Source organism: Rana temporaria, chromosome 11, assembly GCF_905171775.1.
Source record: "Rana temporaria chromosome 11, aRanTem1.1, whole genome shotgun sequence".
Classification (NCBI taxonomy): Eukaryota; Metazoa; Chordata; class Amphibia; order Anura; family Ranidae; genus Rana; species Rana temporaria.
Window position 1 is genome coordinate 53,514,689 of NC_053499.1, and position 17,554 is coordinate 53,532,242.

Here is a 17,554-nt window from a genome sequence, read left to right on the forward strand (position 1 = left end):
CAGCTTAACGTAAAATACTTCTTGCCAGGCCTGGCTTGAACATATATCAGGAATAACTTTGAGAACAAAGTCCACGTTGCGGCCGTTGGTGCACTTTTAGATTTGTAATCCAAAAGGGGCAAAAGGTGAAATAAACTCAGTCAACAAGGTACAATGAATAACAAAGTTGACTGATCGCTCGTCAGCGTCAGTCAATCCTGCGGGAACAGTTCTCAACTTGAAAGACCGCTATAATTCAGTCAGAGATCACACTCGTGTATAAGGCTTGCGGGGTGACACTAAGTGATATGTCTAAGAAACAGAGGACTGGAAGTTGAGCATGTGCTCTCTCATCCAAACAGGCCCGAACCGCTTGATTACTTCTCAAAGGGCGCGCTGGTCATTCACTGCTTCACAGCACGAGATCTCCGGTATCAAGTTCCCACTCTTTCAGTTGTCAGCTGGGCGGCTTCTCCGGTCTCCTGGCATGCGAACTGGGCACTCTTGGTCTTGCTTCCCTCTGGATGGTTAGTGTTCCAGAGAAAATCCAGGCCCAGGCTTCAGGCCTAGCAACACTGCTGTGTGGCTCTACACAGCTCCCCAGAGGAGAAGATGCAGGTCCCGAGAGGAAGAAATCAGCCCCTCCCTGTCCTTAAATAAACTCCCCCATGAGTCTGTGCTGAGGTGTCACATGTTCCAATAAGTCAGGGCATTGTGGGAAGTGTAGTCTGTTTCTACTAAGAGTCACTGGAGTCCATATCTCCCGATACTTCCAATCCCACAATGCATGGCTTCTAAAAAGGTGTGAACATGTATATGCAAACATAACTAGAACTCAGTGGGGATTCACACTAAATAGTTCATGATAGTGTGACCCCGCTACACTTAATTGAACAAGCAAGTTAGAAACTCATTGTCTACTATGCACAGCTGCACCAGATTTCTTCAGTTCACCCCAATCAGTAAGGGTGATCAGTAAATCACCCCAATATCTCTGTTCTTATAGTTGAGTAGTTTCAATATGAAGTGGTGTGGGGGTTCCCAGGCAGTAAAAGACAAGCCAGGATTCTGTGCACCCTTTCTACTGCAAAGTATTGAAGACGTTTTTTTCTGAATGTTTCCAATAGCCAGCATTCTATAGCATCTAGCAGGAATTTTGACCTCATCAGTAGTATTAGGCAGTTGTAGGCAGTAGTAGACTAGTGGTAGGCAGACATTAAGGCCTCGTACACACGACCGAACATGTCCGCTGAAACTGGTCCGCGGAAACTGGTCCGCGGACCAGTTTCCGCGGACATGTTCGGTCGTGTGTAGGGCCGACCGGACAATTTTCTGGCCTAGCGGACAGGTTTCCAGCGGACAAAAGTTTCTTAGCATGCTAAGAAACTTGTCCGCTGAAAGCCTGTCCGTCGGACATGTCCGATGGTCAGTACGATTCGTCGGACATGTCCGATGGTCAGTACGATTCATCGGACATGTCCACTGGTCCGAGAACCCTCGCATGGCGTCGAAGTGATTCGACGCATGCGTGGAAGCATTGAACTTCCGGGTTTGCGGACGTGGCGGCGTCAACGTCACCGCGCTGTCTGTCCGCGGGGATTTTGGTTTGATGGTGTGTACAACCATCAGACCAAAATCTCCGAGCGGACATGTCCGATGAAAACGGTCCGCGGACCGTTTTCATCGGACATGTTCGCTCGTCTGTACAAGGCCTTAGAGTCCTTTTTGTGCTAGTTATAAAGATTTGCATGCATCTTGAAAGTTTTATTTTAAAACATGTCTCTCATGCAAGTAAACACTGCCTTGAGCACATTTTAAGTTCTACAATTTTTTTATGAGAATGAATGATACTATTGCAGTTTTGTGGACCCATCAGAACAAAACTTAGTGGGTCACAACACACAGATTTTGTTCATTAAGACACACTGCATTGGGTTATCCAATTCAAAATCACATAAAACACAACAAACAAGCATCAAAATAAAATGTAGAGGGAGTGGGGGGCAGGAGCACAGCCAATGGGGCTCTGGAGCGATGCCCACACAAGTTTCCCCCAGCTGCGGCTTACTAGGGGGGTATTCAGAAGGCAGGAGGAGCCAGAAACACCAGTGGGGGACCCCAGAAGAGGAAGATCGAGGCTGCTCTGTGCAAAACCATTGCACATAGTAAGTATAACATGTTTGTTATTAAAAAAAAATGTTTAGTTAAAAATCACTTTAATCCTGTCACACTTAAGCCTGCAACAGCCTGAGATCCTAAAGCTGCCTTGGTAAAATGCAGAGAGGAAGAAGGCACAAAAGGCTAATGCAGGTCTTAAAAGTGATACTTAACAAATTCTTTGTTATTGAAAGGATTCTCAAAGAGTGTTCCTTCTCCTCCATGCTTTTAATTTAATTGAATTGAATTAACTCCCAGGTGTGTTTTAAATTTATACCATGAAACATCTAATATATTATTTGTGATCTTAAAAACTTGATTAATATGTAACCATTATAGATAGGACAGAATTCATTCTAAAGTACCATATGAAATGAAAGCAATACAATATTTTTTTTTTAAAGTGCCCCATCCTGCCGTGCTCGTGCGCAGAAGCGAACGCATATTTAAGTCGTGTAAAGAGATATCCAAACTTAGTACATAAAATAGCCAGCAGCTAAGCACTATAACCCTGATATCAGCCGCAATTTTTTTTTTTGTAAACCACGTCAGATTCAACCACAGCAAGAGACTTGCTCATGATTTCATTCATTCATAAATATCATCTCTTCTTCGGTTTTGCATCATTTGTGGTTTTCCGTAGACTATTTTATATATTTATCTTTTCCTTCCTTCCTTCATTTTTTTTTTTTGATTATTTGTTTACGTATCGATTTTTAAACGTCGCCTATGGAGATTTTTAGGTGTCAAAGCTTGTCGCCATTCCACGAGCGGGCGCATTTTTGAAGCATGACGTGTTTGTTATCAATTTACTCGGTGTAACATTATCTTTCCCAAAAAAATTGGGCTAACTTTACTGTTTGCTTATTTTTTTATTTTGAAAAAGTGTATGTTTTCCAAAAAGACCGATGCACAAATATGGTGTGACATAAAGTATTTCAACGACCGCCATTTTATTCTCTAGGGTGTCTGAAAAAAAAAATATATATATATATATATATATATATATATATATATATATATATATATATATATATATATATATATATATATATATATATATATATATATATATATATATATATATATATATATATATATAATGTTTGGGGGTTCTAAGTAATTTTCTAGCAAAGTTCTAGTCCTTAAGTGGTTAAGGTTAAGAAAAAGAGAGGGAAAAAAATGCACTGGACTGCATCAAAAACGCACAAAAAACACATCAAAACCATACTGGAACGCATCAAAAACGTGCATGCAGAAAAGCATCTGGAACACATTTGAACACCTTTGAAAAAGTCACGTGTCCAGTGATGTAACACGTAAGGAGGAGCCATCAACCTCAGTGCAGTGTGAGCACAGACAGCTAAGTGAGGAGCTCTGTTATGCAACTGACCTTCCCTATATGTGATCATATTGTGGGGCATGTGTGAGTGCAACTGTGTTTCTATTACACATATGTTGTTCCCAGTTCATTTAATTTGTGCAATTAGTTTTGTCACTCTTTCCATTTTGAGCAACACGGGTCTATGAAGAATTGAAAGTAATGAAGGTTTGAAAGCAATCCATCACATCATTGGAGACTCTAATCCTGATTATCTGGGTATCGTTGTTGTCCTGATTTCTATTTTCACCAAGGAGTGGTGTCTGACTTTTTTCTTAAACATAAATAGATATTTGGAAAGCATTTTCATTTATTTTCAGAACCACTTTATTTATTCATTTATTTTAGTGGAGGTTCACTGGATATTAATATATTTGTTTACATATTGGATCACTATAATTGTCTACATATTGGATCACTGTGCAATAATTAAGGTTGATGATAGCGCTTTATTAACCCTTACTTCTATTATTTGGAACACATGCAGATTGCGTTTCTATGGTGTGAACTGGCCCTTAATGCCAAGGAAAGAGAAACAGTCATATAGACGATAAAGATTGTCAGGTTGCTTTTAACAAGATCTCTTACGGTATACAGAGAATTACTGTTGCTTGCACTGTCTAGAAACATTTCTTATTGGTACCTAAATATAGATAAAGGCCCCTTTCACACGTATGTCCGCTTTTTCATCCATCCGTTTCCGGATGAAAAAGGGACATACATTGGTCCCTATGTGATTGCGGGTGTCAGCGGATGAACATCCGCTGACACCCGTAATCGCCCGCCTCCGCAAACATCCGATTTTGCAGACGGAAGAAAATCCTTTTTTTTCTTCCGTCTGCAGAGCGGATCGGATGAACACGGACATACGGTCCGTGTTTATCCGCTCCCCCCATAGGGGAGAGCCTGGAAAAGATAAGGCGGTCCCTGCACAGTGTGCAGAGACCACCCTGTCACCCGACGGCTCAGCGGGGATATACGGAGCGATCCCGGCTGAGCTTACGGACATACGGAGGCGGATCATTACTGATCCGCCACGTGTGAAAGGGTTCAAACTCAGTTAATCATAGGGAAAAGGCCTTTTGCCATGTCTTGCATTGGGACTACACTGAGCAAGGCTGCCCAGAGCAGCCCCATAGCACCTCATGTGAACAAGCCCTTAGGCAGTACAGAGAGTGATGCTATTGTACCATGTGCACAAACCCATAGAACCCACAGTCAGGATTGTGCCTGATCAGTGGTTTGTTCTAATTGGTGTTATGAATTAAACTTCAACGCATTGCTTATTTGCTCACTTATTCAACTTGCAAGTGTTCAACCTCCATTTGATGTCATCACACTTGTTGGGAAAGAAATGTGTTATCTGTCATTGCTGACCTATTTTTGAAAATGAATGTATAGCTCCCAACTGTCCCTGATTTGGAGGGACTGTCCCTCATTTGTCCCTCATTTTGGTCTGATCTATATAAATGTATTTACAAAGCACTTTTTATCTTTTAAAAAGTGTTTTCCAGCACTAAATCTTTCATCTGATTTCTAAATTGCTGCATTTGTAAATTCCAAAAGCCAATATAAAGGAATTGTAGTGGTAAAAAAAGCACTTGTGGGTTTAACCAATCTTTGTTTTTTGTACAATTCTTCTGTAAGGGGGAGTGTCCTATGCCTGCATACTTTTTCTGATAGGTGTCCCTCATTACCATATCAAAAAGTTGTGAGGTATGTGAATGCATCAGGGCTGTCCGGTTTATCTTTTCTTTACTACTTGGTGAATTGCTGGCCAGGAGCAAGCACATGTTAATAATGCTCCTTGCAATCCTATGGAGCGTCGGATGTCAGCGGAGACATGTCCGCTGACATCCGACCCGATCCCATCTGTCAAAATCAGACGGATGGCGATACGTCCCCATTCGTCCATGGCGGATCGGGTGAGATCTCATGAAAACGAACATGCTGTCCATTTTTATCAGATCTCTCCATAGGAGACAACGGCGCTGCACAAGCCCCTCACCGCTCAGTGAGCAGAGAGGGACCTGTCATCCGCCAGCTCAGCGGAGAGATCTGCCACTGAGCTGGCGGACACCGTAGCGATGTAGTCTACCTCATGTGAAAGAAGCCTTAGGTGTTAGGGTAAGGTCAGAGAGTATGTATCTTTGAAAAACAGGTCCACATGGTCAGATTCTCATCGATAAGTACATTTACTTAATGACAATTTGCTCTTAAAATATGTATTTCCCTTGTCATTTATGTTCACTAGAGAAAAGACCAGAATGATATATTTTGTACTCACAACCTTTCATTCTGTCACAGAAGAGCTGTAAATCCAAAAGCAGTATTTAGTGTTGGATCTTGGTGCTAAAATCTATCCTATAACAGGCTTGTGTAGATCAGAGCACACAAACAATACCTCTGCATGCCTCATTGAAAGGAGAAGCTGATTAACATGGATCAAAGAGCAGATAATTGCCTGTCTTTAATGCCAGAATGGCTTATAGAACATCGCACAACAATAAATTTTATTTCCACTGCTACGTAGTCCATTCTACAAAATGTACAGAATTAACCAATCACCTCTCTCCCATCATTGCGGCTTCTGTTAGCCATGCATAATAATAAGCAATTCCATGCAACTAGTCATTGAGTTCTTTGTACAAACAGAATGTGGAGATCACCTCATTGAAATGTATCATAAGCTTCTCTGCTTTGTCAAGTATTACCATATTTAAGGCCAACTCTGGGAAAAACACAAATCTCCTGCCACTCCTCTCTGTCTGATTGCCATAAAAAACTTACCTGAAGCCACGAGCATGTGGCATTTCAGGCTGAGTCATCTCTTCGCCACTGGGGTCTTTCTTCTGGTGTCCATGTGACTGCCTGCAGGATGTGGACACCTATTGGTGGTGGTGGTACTTCCAGTAGTGAGGCTCTTTCAGATCACTTCAGAGGCACAGGTTAGTGAGGGGACCAGTCCCAGAAAAAGTTAACTAGAATGGTGAAATGGCTGGTCTCCCGGCAGGAATATCCATTCCTCATAGAGGAAACTGCAACTTAGCGAGGGTGCACCACGGGGTAGGAACCACTAGTTAAAATGTTTGCTTGAAGTTGGGCTTTTAAACTTCAAAGATAGATTTGAATCTGAGACTGGAAAACTTCTTAGTACAGCCATTTGTTTACATCAGGCCTTCTATATGTTAAAGACATCAGGTATCTAAAGTGTTTGAAAAGATTCCAAGCATTATTTCTTAGATCACCATATCAACAACAAAAGGGATGGAAATATGCTTTACCCTTGTTTAATTTGCAGTACCATTTATGAGATATATGGTTAAACATTTTCTGTGCTTTAAATGGTATTGCCAAATTGGGATAACACATACACTATGTTGTCAAAATTATTGGGACGCCTACCTTTACACGCACATGAACTTTAATGGGATCCCTGTCTTTGTCTGTAGGGTTCAATACTGAGTTGGCCCACCCTTTGCAGCCTTAACAGCTTCAGCTCTTCTGGGAAGGCTGTGCACAAAGTTTAGGAGTGTGTCTATGGAAATGTTTGACCATTCTTCCAGAAGTGCATTTGTGAGGTCGGGTACTGATGTTGGACGAGAAGGCCTGGCTCGAAGTCTCTGCTCTAAATCATCCCAAAGGTGTTCTATTGTTCTATCAGGTTGAGGTGCTACCAGTCAAGTTCCTCCTCCGCAAACTCACTCATCCATGCCTTTATGGACCTTGCTTTGTGCACTGATGTGTAGTCATGTTGGAACAAGAAGTGGCCATCTCCAAACTGTTCCCACAAAGTTGGGAGCATGAAATTATCCAAAATGTCTTGGTTTGCTGACACCTTAAGAGTTCTCTTCACTGGAACTAAGGGGCCAAGCCCAACCCCTGAAAAAACAACCCCACACCATAAACGCCCCATCACCAAATAATTTGGACCAGTGCACAAAGCAACATCAATAAAGACATGGATGAGCGAGTTTGGGGAGGAGGATCTTGACTGGCCTGCTCAGAGTCCTGTCCTCAACCCGATAGAACACCTTTGGGATGAATTAGAGCAGAGGCTGCAAGCCAGGCCTTCTAATCCAACATTAGTACCTGACCTCATAAATGTGCTTCTGGAAGAATGGTCAAACATTCCCATAGACACACTCCTAAACCTTGTCAGAGTTGAAGCTATAATAACGGCAAAGGGTAGGACAGCTCAATATTTAACCATTAAAGCCTGAGACAGTCCAATCAATCCCCTTTCCAGGATTACCATATATGGGTTCAGGCAGTATCGGCAACTGCCACCATGGGTTCACTTTGTTAAATCGTTTTACATTTAATTTGGATGTACTTTTTTTGCTAAATTATTATTGAGACTTATGTGAGACTATACTCAAAATTTTGCTATAATGGTACACGATTGTCAGCCAACAAACAGGAATATACTCATGTACTACGAGGAATTTCCACTCTTGAGCGCCACCCTTTGGGCCCTGTCTGTTAATTTCATGTTTGAGCATTGATTCCGAGCATGCGTGTTTGTACTTTCGACTTTTGTGTGACAGACTAGTATACTGATGATACGAAAATCAGACAACAGACCGTTGTCCGCCGTAAATTTACTAGCCTGCCATCCAATATTTGTTGGCTAAAATTAGGAAGGAGCAAACTAACGGTTGCATTTTCAGTGTCAACAGACATTCCCCTGCCAACAATCAGATCGTGTGTACAAGGCTTAAGATTGGGATGCCATTAAAGTTCATGTGTCAATATACTCTTGACAATATAGTGCAATTTATATTTGTTTAATTTCCCCAATCACACAGTGAAACCTAAAAAAAGAAATACAAATAGAAGCTTATCTTTTTAGATGCTATTTTCTGGAACAACAAGGAAAATTCTACTGTCTGTCTTAACAAAACTGTAAACTTTAGGCTACTTTGACACTGAGGCACTTTCACGCTAAAAACAGCGCCTAAAAAAGCTCACAAAAATCTATTTCTATTAAAATCAATGCATGCTTTCACACTGGGGCAGTGTGCTGGCAGGGCGGTGAAAAACTCCCCTCTCCATTGAAATGAATGGAAGGCGCTTCAAAAGCGCCTGAAAAGCTCTTCAAAAGCGCTCAGTGTTTTTACTGGCAGTTTAGAAGCGCCTCAGTGTGAAAGTGGCCTTAGAAGCTTAGGAGTTTAGGAGGAACATTTAGGTGTATGTTAATGAGAACAGGACCAGCTATAGGGACAGATCCAGATGAGCTAGCTGAGAAGTGCTTGCAGTCAGCCATGACGACATCTCCTCTGTAACATCAACATTTTTTATTTAAAAATTTTTAGGCATAATGTGTGGCACCAACTTAGTGAGTAGGTTTTGTTGTCAAGGATCAGCATAGTAAACCTTCAGCTTTGCGTTGTGCTTTGTTGCTTCAGACAGTCGCGTTATACTGCTAATTAGATACAGTAGCTTTGAAGGATTATTACCAGTATGTATGTTTAGGGAAGTACTAGTATTCACATGTGCATGTCAGTATGTAATGTAACCTGGAAAGTCTTCCATTGCTTCTGATTAGTGTTAAGTATGTACAATTTGCCAAAGTACTTTGCAGCTTATGAAAAAAAAAAAACCTGACAAATGTAACTGGCCTCAAAAACATAAAATGTGGCAATGAAGGGTTAATGGTTGACAAGTGCTGAAACCCTTATAGGCTCTAATTCCTGTAACAGACTATAAACCCAAGTGCATTGAATTAGATGTTAGGATGTAACAATTAAAGGACTGTAAAGTGTCGCTGGCACCTCTGACAACGGGGGTTAGTCAACTGTCAATTCTGTCTGAGTCGTGACATTGGTAGACTTTAAAGAGATTAGCCCAAAACCTCAATTAGCATGGCTGTTAATCTTCTTTCTGGAACATTAACAAAGAGCACTGCGTGAGGAGATTTAAATAATCTTATTTGTAATGATAAGATACTTTGTACTCCATAGGCAGTCATGTATAGTGTTTTATATTAGACCACATCAAGTGTAAACTGGACAGTAATGTACATATCTGATTATACCAATGTCTATTTACACTATTATGTTTGCTTTAACCACTTGCCGACCGCGCCATAGGCATTTTACTGCTACAGCGCGGTCGAGTTACTGTGACAGGACGTCCTCCCAGAATCTTCCACTGGCGCGCCCCCTTTTCTTCTGTTTAAGCCATTATGTTGTTGATTTTGCTTCGGGTCCTTGTCCTGTTGCAACACCCATCTTCTGTTGAGCTTCAGCTGGTGGACAGATGGCCTTAAGTTCTCCTAAGTTCTGCAAAATGTCTTGATAAACTTGGGAATTCATTTTTCCTTCAATGATAGCAATCCGTCCTGGCCCTGATGCAGCAAAGCAGCCCCAAACCATGATGCCCCCACCACCATACTTCACAGTTGGGATGAGGTTTTGATCTTGGTGGGTTTTGATCTTGATGGGTTCGGACGGATCGATCCGGTGAGTCTGTACAGACCACCTAATCGATCCGCTGGAAATCGGTCGGCCCGAAATATATCCGCGGATAAATATCCGCTGGATCGTACACACCAGCGGATCTATCCGCTGAAACCGATCCGCGGATCAATTTCAGCGGATCGATCCTCTCGTGTGTACGGGGCCTTAGATGAAGATCAGATCACATTTTATGACCAATTTGTGCAGAAATCCATATCATTCAAAAAGGGTTCACATACTTTTTTTGCAACTGTACACAAAATGTACAGAGTTTTTGCAGGTGTCTGCAAAGCAATGCATCTGTAAGCAGGGGACTACAGATACAATGTCAGGCACCTGCAAACTCTTCCTCCAGCTCTCTGCCCATACATCTGTATGGATATTCAGTTTGAAAGTTAGAGGAAGTGTCAGTGGACTACGAGGAGTGTGCTGATCACCACACTCATGTTCAATTGAGAACTTCATACAGGGTTTATTTACTAAAACTGGAGAGTTCAAAATTTGGTGCAGCTCTGAATAGAAACCAATCAACTCCTATTTATTTTTTTGTCAAAGCTTGATTGAACAAGCGGAAGTTATAAGCTCATTGTTTACTATGCACAGCTGCACCAGATATTGCACGCTCTAGTTTTAGTAAATCGGCCCCTACAAGTCGGTCTGCTGTGGTGAAAGGCAGGACTTGTAGTTCAATCATTTACATGTAGCGCCTGTGTACTTTCAGTACAGGTGCTATGTTAAATTTAGAGGGGGATGAGAGAGTTACTTTGCTCTCATCCATGTTGATTTGTTAAATTGGGTTTCTGCCAAGCTGGGCTGGTCTGTGGTTCCATTCTGTGTTCCAAAGATACCGTTCCATCTTTGGATAGCAGGTGGCGCCAGAGGGGTCCAGGCGGATGTGCCTTTCTCCAGCAGCCAATCAGAGGAGTGTTTCCCTTGCGGGGCATGCTGGGGGAGGGTATTTCTTTGGCGGATGCCATTTTGTGGGGTCTTCGCTCGTTCCTGGTTCGAGGTGCGGCACCCACCTTTAGGGTGTGAGCACATCACGGGCCCCGGCGAGATGGCCTACCAGGCCAGGGCGCACGGGCTAAGCGGAGTTCCTGACTCTGGGCCCTCATGGCCGGAGCAACTAAAGCTGCAAAGGGGCCCCAGTGACTTACTGGGTCCCCACACTTCATGAGGAATATCCCAAGCGAGTTATGCTGTTCGGTGGGGAGTCAGTCTGAGGTGAGCCCGTAGGCAGGTGATCCAACAGGGCTTAGACAATCCATCGGGGATCTGGGTGACCGGACACTGAGAAGTTGTATGCTGCAACTTGTCAGTCGGTGACCCCAAACTAAGAAATCTACCTGAGGGAGATTCAGGCGAAATTATATTCGCTGAGAGGATTCGCTCTATTATCTTCATTCCTGAGTAAAGGGCCTGTGGCAGAGGTTCCAATCCTGATTCAAATTCCATTAGAGCCAAGTCGGTGGCAGAGACTTGTTCCTTCTCAGAAGTTCTAAGTGATACTCTGGCTGCCAGGTCGGTGTGAGAGGCCTGTCCAGGTACACTTTACGATGTGAGTTAAAGTCCCATTGGAGGCAGGACTGCTTCCGTTTATCCATAGGCCTGAATCTGCAAATTCTCCTTTCACCAACCTTTCTCGAGTTGACTGTTTGCCATGTTAGGCAAGAAATAAAAGCACAGAAAACGACACCCTGCTGTTTGGACATTCCGTTTCTGCATCTCACCATCATCATCATCTCTAGACACATCACAGAGGTAACATAATCATGCCGTCCCAATCTAACCAGCGGCTCCTGAGGGGGTAGCGCTACATACAGATCTCTGCACAGCACCTCACAGGCAAAAGCGACAGCTGCTGCAGGGGAGAAGAACCCTTACATGCTGCCACAGTGAGGAAATGGTGGGGGGACACTTGGGATGGATTGCCTAGAAACGTGTTATATGTTACACCATAAATACAGGTGTAACATGTTGCTAGAGCTAAGGTTAACCTTTAAAAAAAATGCATATCTTTATGCAGGTAAAAAAAAAATGCATTTGTTATTTTTTTCATTAGGATCCCGTAAAGCATTGCATCTATGATCAGCAGATCACGGTTGCAGTGCAGGGCTCTTGCCAGCTGTCTGCTTGTACCTCATATGGCAGGACCACAATGACAGGAACATGTCCGTCGGACAATTATTGTCGGAATATCCAATTGTGTGTACAGGCCTTTACACCTGCAGCAAGCTCCCTGATATCTCACAAACACGAAGCCTGGGAGTAACAAACCATCAGTTCTCCCGTTTAAATTAATTTTGGAGTTCAAATGTGATGATGAGTGATGATACATACATCCGGGTAAAAGGAAGTTATGTAGATCTCAGAAAGTAAACCCACCTAAGCACCCCCTAAGCACCAACATAGTCAAGGGGAAAGGCCTTGATTGAACTTTTTTTCCTGTGTTGTATCATTCTTTTGTATGAAGAGTCGGCTACTTTGTGGATATCACATACATATGCCTGTCATAGGATAATATTGTAAATGTAAATTAGAATTTCTGTAAACATTCAGAAGCTATATTATGCTATTGGCACCTTTCAGTAGTTCTGTATATTAAAAGAACACAAAAGGTAACTTAAAAATCTGTTAATTTGCATAACTTATTTTCTTTTCGGAGCTCCATAGGAATTCCCCAAACGCCACCTTGCTTACAGCACTCATTGATTCTCTCTTAACCTCCCTGGCGTTATGATGCTTTCAGATTTTTGGTGCTGAAAGCTCTACAATTGTTTTGCATGGAAATTTGGCGTTTTATATTGTAGGCCTGTAATTCTTAGGAATAACTCACTTAAATCTGTCCAAACAAGAGTCTAATAGACATCCCAGGTATGATAAGGTTTGAAACACAAAATCATAAATTATAATATAATAAATAACTATAATTATAACAAATAATAATACAAATGATTACTTTCAGTATTTGATGATGAATTTCCCCACCAATCGCTATCACTAAATTCTGCAAGTGATTCTAATTTATTATCGCTGTTTCATAGCTGGTCTAAAACCACTTTTCACATACAGTATCACTTTTTGGTTGCTTTGGACAACCAGTTTCCAGGCAGAAAGAACAATTATATAAACGTGCATGCAGGTCACTGGGGAGACCACTAGGGACAAAGGGGGTGTGTATTTATTTTATACAGTATTGTAATCTGTAAGATTACAGTATACTGTATGTGTGTTTTTATTTTTTATTATTTGGTGTCGATCTCCGCCCCTGTGCGTCGTAACGTCGCAGGGAACAGAGCTCGGCGGCATACGGGCACTGTGTGAATCGAGCGAGGAGACAGCTCAATCACACAGCGGGAGACTTAGCAGGATCCGGGGACAAGGTAAGTAAACTCCACCTGGATACTGCAATGCGATCCTGAGTCTGGCTCGGGGGTAGCCGCTAATGGTACTCGATTTCCACCTGAGCCAGACTCTGGATTACCGCCAGGGAGGTTAATCGATCAGATTTCCGCCGGGCAAAGCCGTGGAATTTTGTCCGAAGGGCGTTGGCCGTGAACTTGTTCTGCATACAGATGGAAAAACTTGTTCTGCATACAGATGGCAAAACAAATACAAAACGACGTGTTTTTAGGCTCTTTAGCGCCACCCTTTGGGCAACTTGTGCTAATGTTGTGTTATGGTTAGCATTGCTTCTGAGAATGCATGTTTTTACCTTGGATTTGTTTTCCGCGGACTTGTGTACACACGATCGGATAATCCGACGGCACACATTTGTTGTCTGAAAATTTGAAAGCATTCTATCCAACATTTGTTGTCGGAAAATCCGACAACAATTTTCCGATGGAGTATACAAATGGTCGGATTTTCCGACAAAACCCATCACACATTTGTTGTCGGAAAATCAGATTGTGTGTACGAGGCTTATCTGTGTTAGGTTAGATCTCCGCTATCTACCTCTGAGCTTCTGCATATTCGAGCAAGCGGATACCGCTCTAACCTCTGTAAAGAGACATTTTAATCACTGACAACAGCTCAAAACCTATTACCTTCCCTCCCTCTTCTATCAGTCCAACAAGCCTGCAGAATGAAGTGCCTTGAATTAGGGGTCAAGATGTGGAATTTAATTAGCAAACTCACTTTCCTCTGAGCTCCAAAGAAACTGTGATTTCAAAAATCCTCTTTCTTTCCTCTATTTCCCCATCATGTCTCCTTGCTTGTGGCATCCAGTTAAACATACATAAATAAATAAAACTCTCTTTGCAGTCCCATTACACTGATCTATTGCCACTGTCACTTTCCTATTTTTTTATCTGTTGTGTAAAAAATTCACATATATAGTTTTTTCAAACCTGAGACAGATAGGTCTCTTTATTCTTCTATCACCCTGCAATTTTCACTGTCATACATTTGGGAAATGATTTGTATTTGGGAAGGAAAAAATAACAACACAAGCAAATTTGTAGAGAACAGATGTCTTTCTGTCCTTATAGTAAATATAATATGATGGGAGACTCTGAGACTTAAACCCCAGAGAACTGGTGAACTGATAGACTCTTTGCCTGCTACTTCTCCAATTTCTAGTGTACTATCCAAGCTCAGAGTGCAATTTTCACCTATGTTAGGTGTCACTGGGAAGTTTATGAAGGCATGCACTTGTTCAGAGACATTGCATTTATATATTGTGTACACAGCATCTGAATAACTGCTGGCTGCTAAGTTAGACAGTGCTTGAAATTTACAAAACGTTTGGCGATTCATTGAATTGTAAAATAAATGTAAGGAAATTGGAAATGCTATATTACAATCTGTTCAGGTTTTTCATATAAGCAGAGTACAAAAAAATACCCTTTGCAGAGGGGACCAATAACAGTTAGGGACAAGGTTTTGAATATTGCAGCAAAGTTATTAAACCTGTACATAAGAATAAACCTCAACAAGATCCTGAGGATTAAAACAATGTTCAAATGAAGACATGCATAGAAATTAAATATATTGTATGTCAACATGGATGTTATGCAGCATATCTTCACATATGCATAAAAAGCATGTTCGTAAGTGTTGCGACAAAATGATGAGGAGCCAGTTCTCTACTTATGACATGGAAGGGTGAAGAGGAGTTAAGAAAAAAAAAAAAAAAAATATGTAGGAAAAAAGACTCCAACAGGTCAGGCAGATGAAATAATGACTGGTCTAGAATGGCCACTGGGCACAAGGCATTGTGAGTCTGAAATAGCTTGATATCTACCCTGGGACCAGGCTGTTGCGTTTCTGGACACTACGAGGTTCAGAATGACGTTATTCTGATGGCGTGTCAGATGGCGTCTGCATAGTACCTGCCAGCCGGTGAACTCACTTAGACGTAAGAAGCAATAGAAGGCCAGGTAGATGGCTGCTTGAATGACCAGGCTGGGCAGTAACCCAAAGGGGGAACGCGACAGGATGATAGACATGTCTCTGAAGTGCCGGGTAGGCACTTGCAAATAGTTTGGGGGTTGCTGCCTGTGGATACCGCGTAGGATGGTTTTGACTGCGTGGGCAGAGAACAAGGATGGCTTGGAATGGTTCTGTAAGGAGTAAAAATGCTGAAAAGCAGCTAAGTGTAGTCTGATGGTATTATGTGTGAGAGTCAGCTGCGTGTGGCAGTATGATATGAAAGCCAGGATGTTTTTAAGATCTCCCAACACTGCCCTGGGGTCCGGGGCTAGGAATTCCAGGCTGTACGATAGGCTTTTAGAGTGTTGTGGGATAACAACTGATTTACAAGGCGGGTCGCATATGGTAGGTGTTGCTTTAATCCAGTGTCAGCTGTGACCAAGGTGGGATAAGAGATGTGGTCGGGTCGGTTACACATTCCTGCGAAAAGAATGATGAAAAGTTAAAGCGGGATAGTGCATTGGCCCAGACATTGCACTTGAAAAAATATGCAGCGCTAAAAATTATTTTAAAGAGCAAATTATGCATCAATGTGATGAGAACACAGTGACCTGTAAATGAGTGTCCATTTAAAACAACCAACACAAAAGAAAACACAGAAAAAAAGTCCATCAATAGGGGGTGTATGACCACATCCTCATCATTGGAAAAACTTTCTGCACGATAAAATCGGAAGTAGATGGAATACTCTTACCAGATGACGTGGATCTGCTTGTCAGCGACAACAGATCATAAAAGCATGTAAGGACTCCACTCGGCTCTGCTCGGCTGGACGATGGCACAGTAGTAGACTCACCACGGGGTATCCTGATGGATGGCTGTGAGCCTGGACTAGAACTTCACCGTAGGTGTACTTGCTCCAACTCCAATTCGTGAACAGGAACAGAGGGTCCGCTTATTTAAACGCCAACTGGTGATGTGAACAGTGGTGTCCACTGATGCAAGGTGCACACAGACATGGAGTTTGAAAAAACTTTGCATCCAAGCAAGTCATGCAGGGAAAAGAAAGAAAACAATGCTCCGGATGGTGCAGGTAAAAGAGGGTAGGTTTTATTATAATAAAACCAACAACATAAAAGTGATCACTTCAGTATAAAAAGAGAGTAAAAGCAATATGGGGTGCAGGTATAGCAAGCCCGACGCGTTTCGTCCAAGTGGACTTCAACTGGGGCATCTACCTTCACCCCCATATTGCCACATATATATAATAAAAATGCTTGGTCAAACTGAGTGGGCGGACCAATCAGGCAAGCTCAGTAATTAGCCAATCGGATCAGGCGATACTCCTGACCCAAATGGTTACCAATCATCAATCAATTTTTAAAGACAGGAAATGGATAAACAAAACCTTATCACAAAACATAAAATTACAAAGAAAGAAACAGATATTCAACCACTCCTATTGTGTAACCTATATTAAACTCATATTAATAAGGAGGGAAGGGGGGTGGAAAGTGGGAAGGGATGTTGACCACCTGTATCTAGACTGTCCTCAGTGCTCGCCACCTTTTTGTTGAATCCACATATATTGAATCTTCATTTAGAGCCAGACTGGCCTGCAGCGATGCAGGAAGCATTCACAAATGTGCTGTCTGGGGACACAAGCCAGTGCGCCGCTCGATCCTCCTTGCAGCGCAAGCCTGGCGTCCCCAGACGTCCAGGAACCACCCTGGAACGCAACGCCCTTGTGCGAATCACGCCGCGCGTGACGTCATCGCGCGACGTGAAAGCACATGGCGCTTGATGGCCAATAGGAGCGCGGCTCGTCCGGCGCGTGGATCTGGCTCCAAGACGCCGCACAACCGCGCCCATCGAGGCCAAGTCTTGTCTCAATGCACTGGCAACACTGCCAGGCAATCAGCAAACAGAACGGAGGAATAAAAAATAAAAAAAAGGAAGTTTTAGGCTCATATGTATGGCCAATGGAATAATCATCCCTGTGTGCTCCTGACATGAAGCACACAAGGGGAGTGAAAAGGGGGAATGTCGCCCTCAAGGGGGGAAAAGAGGGCAACACAACACCGAGACACATTACAAATGTGTCTTTAAATGCAAAAAATGTATATACATCTATGGGCTGGAAATGTATAGCCCAAAAAAGTATAAAGGCAGAAAATAGTTCCTGGATCTATTTAGG

At 42.4% G+C, this 17,554-nt stretch overlaps 1 protein-coding gene across 3 annotated transcripts in view; it reads left to right on the forward strand.

Annotated features, from left to right (window-relative positions):
- Nucleotides 1-17,554, forward strand: part of TSPAN4 (tetraspanin 4) — a 1,094,228-nt gene that overhangs the window by 805,107 nt on the left and 271,567 nt on the right. The window lies entirely within an intron of this gene.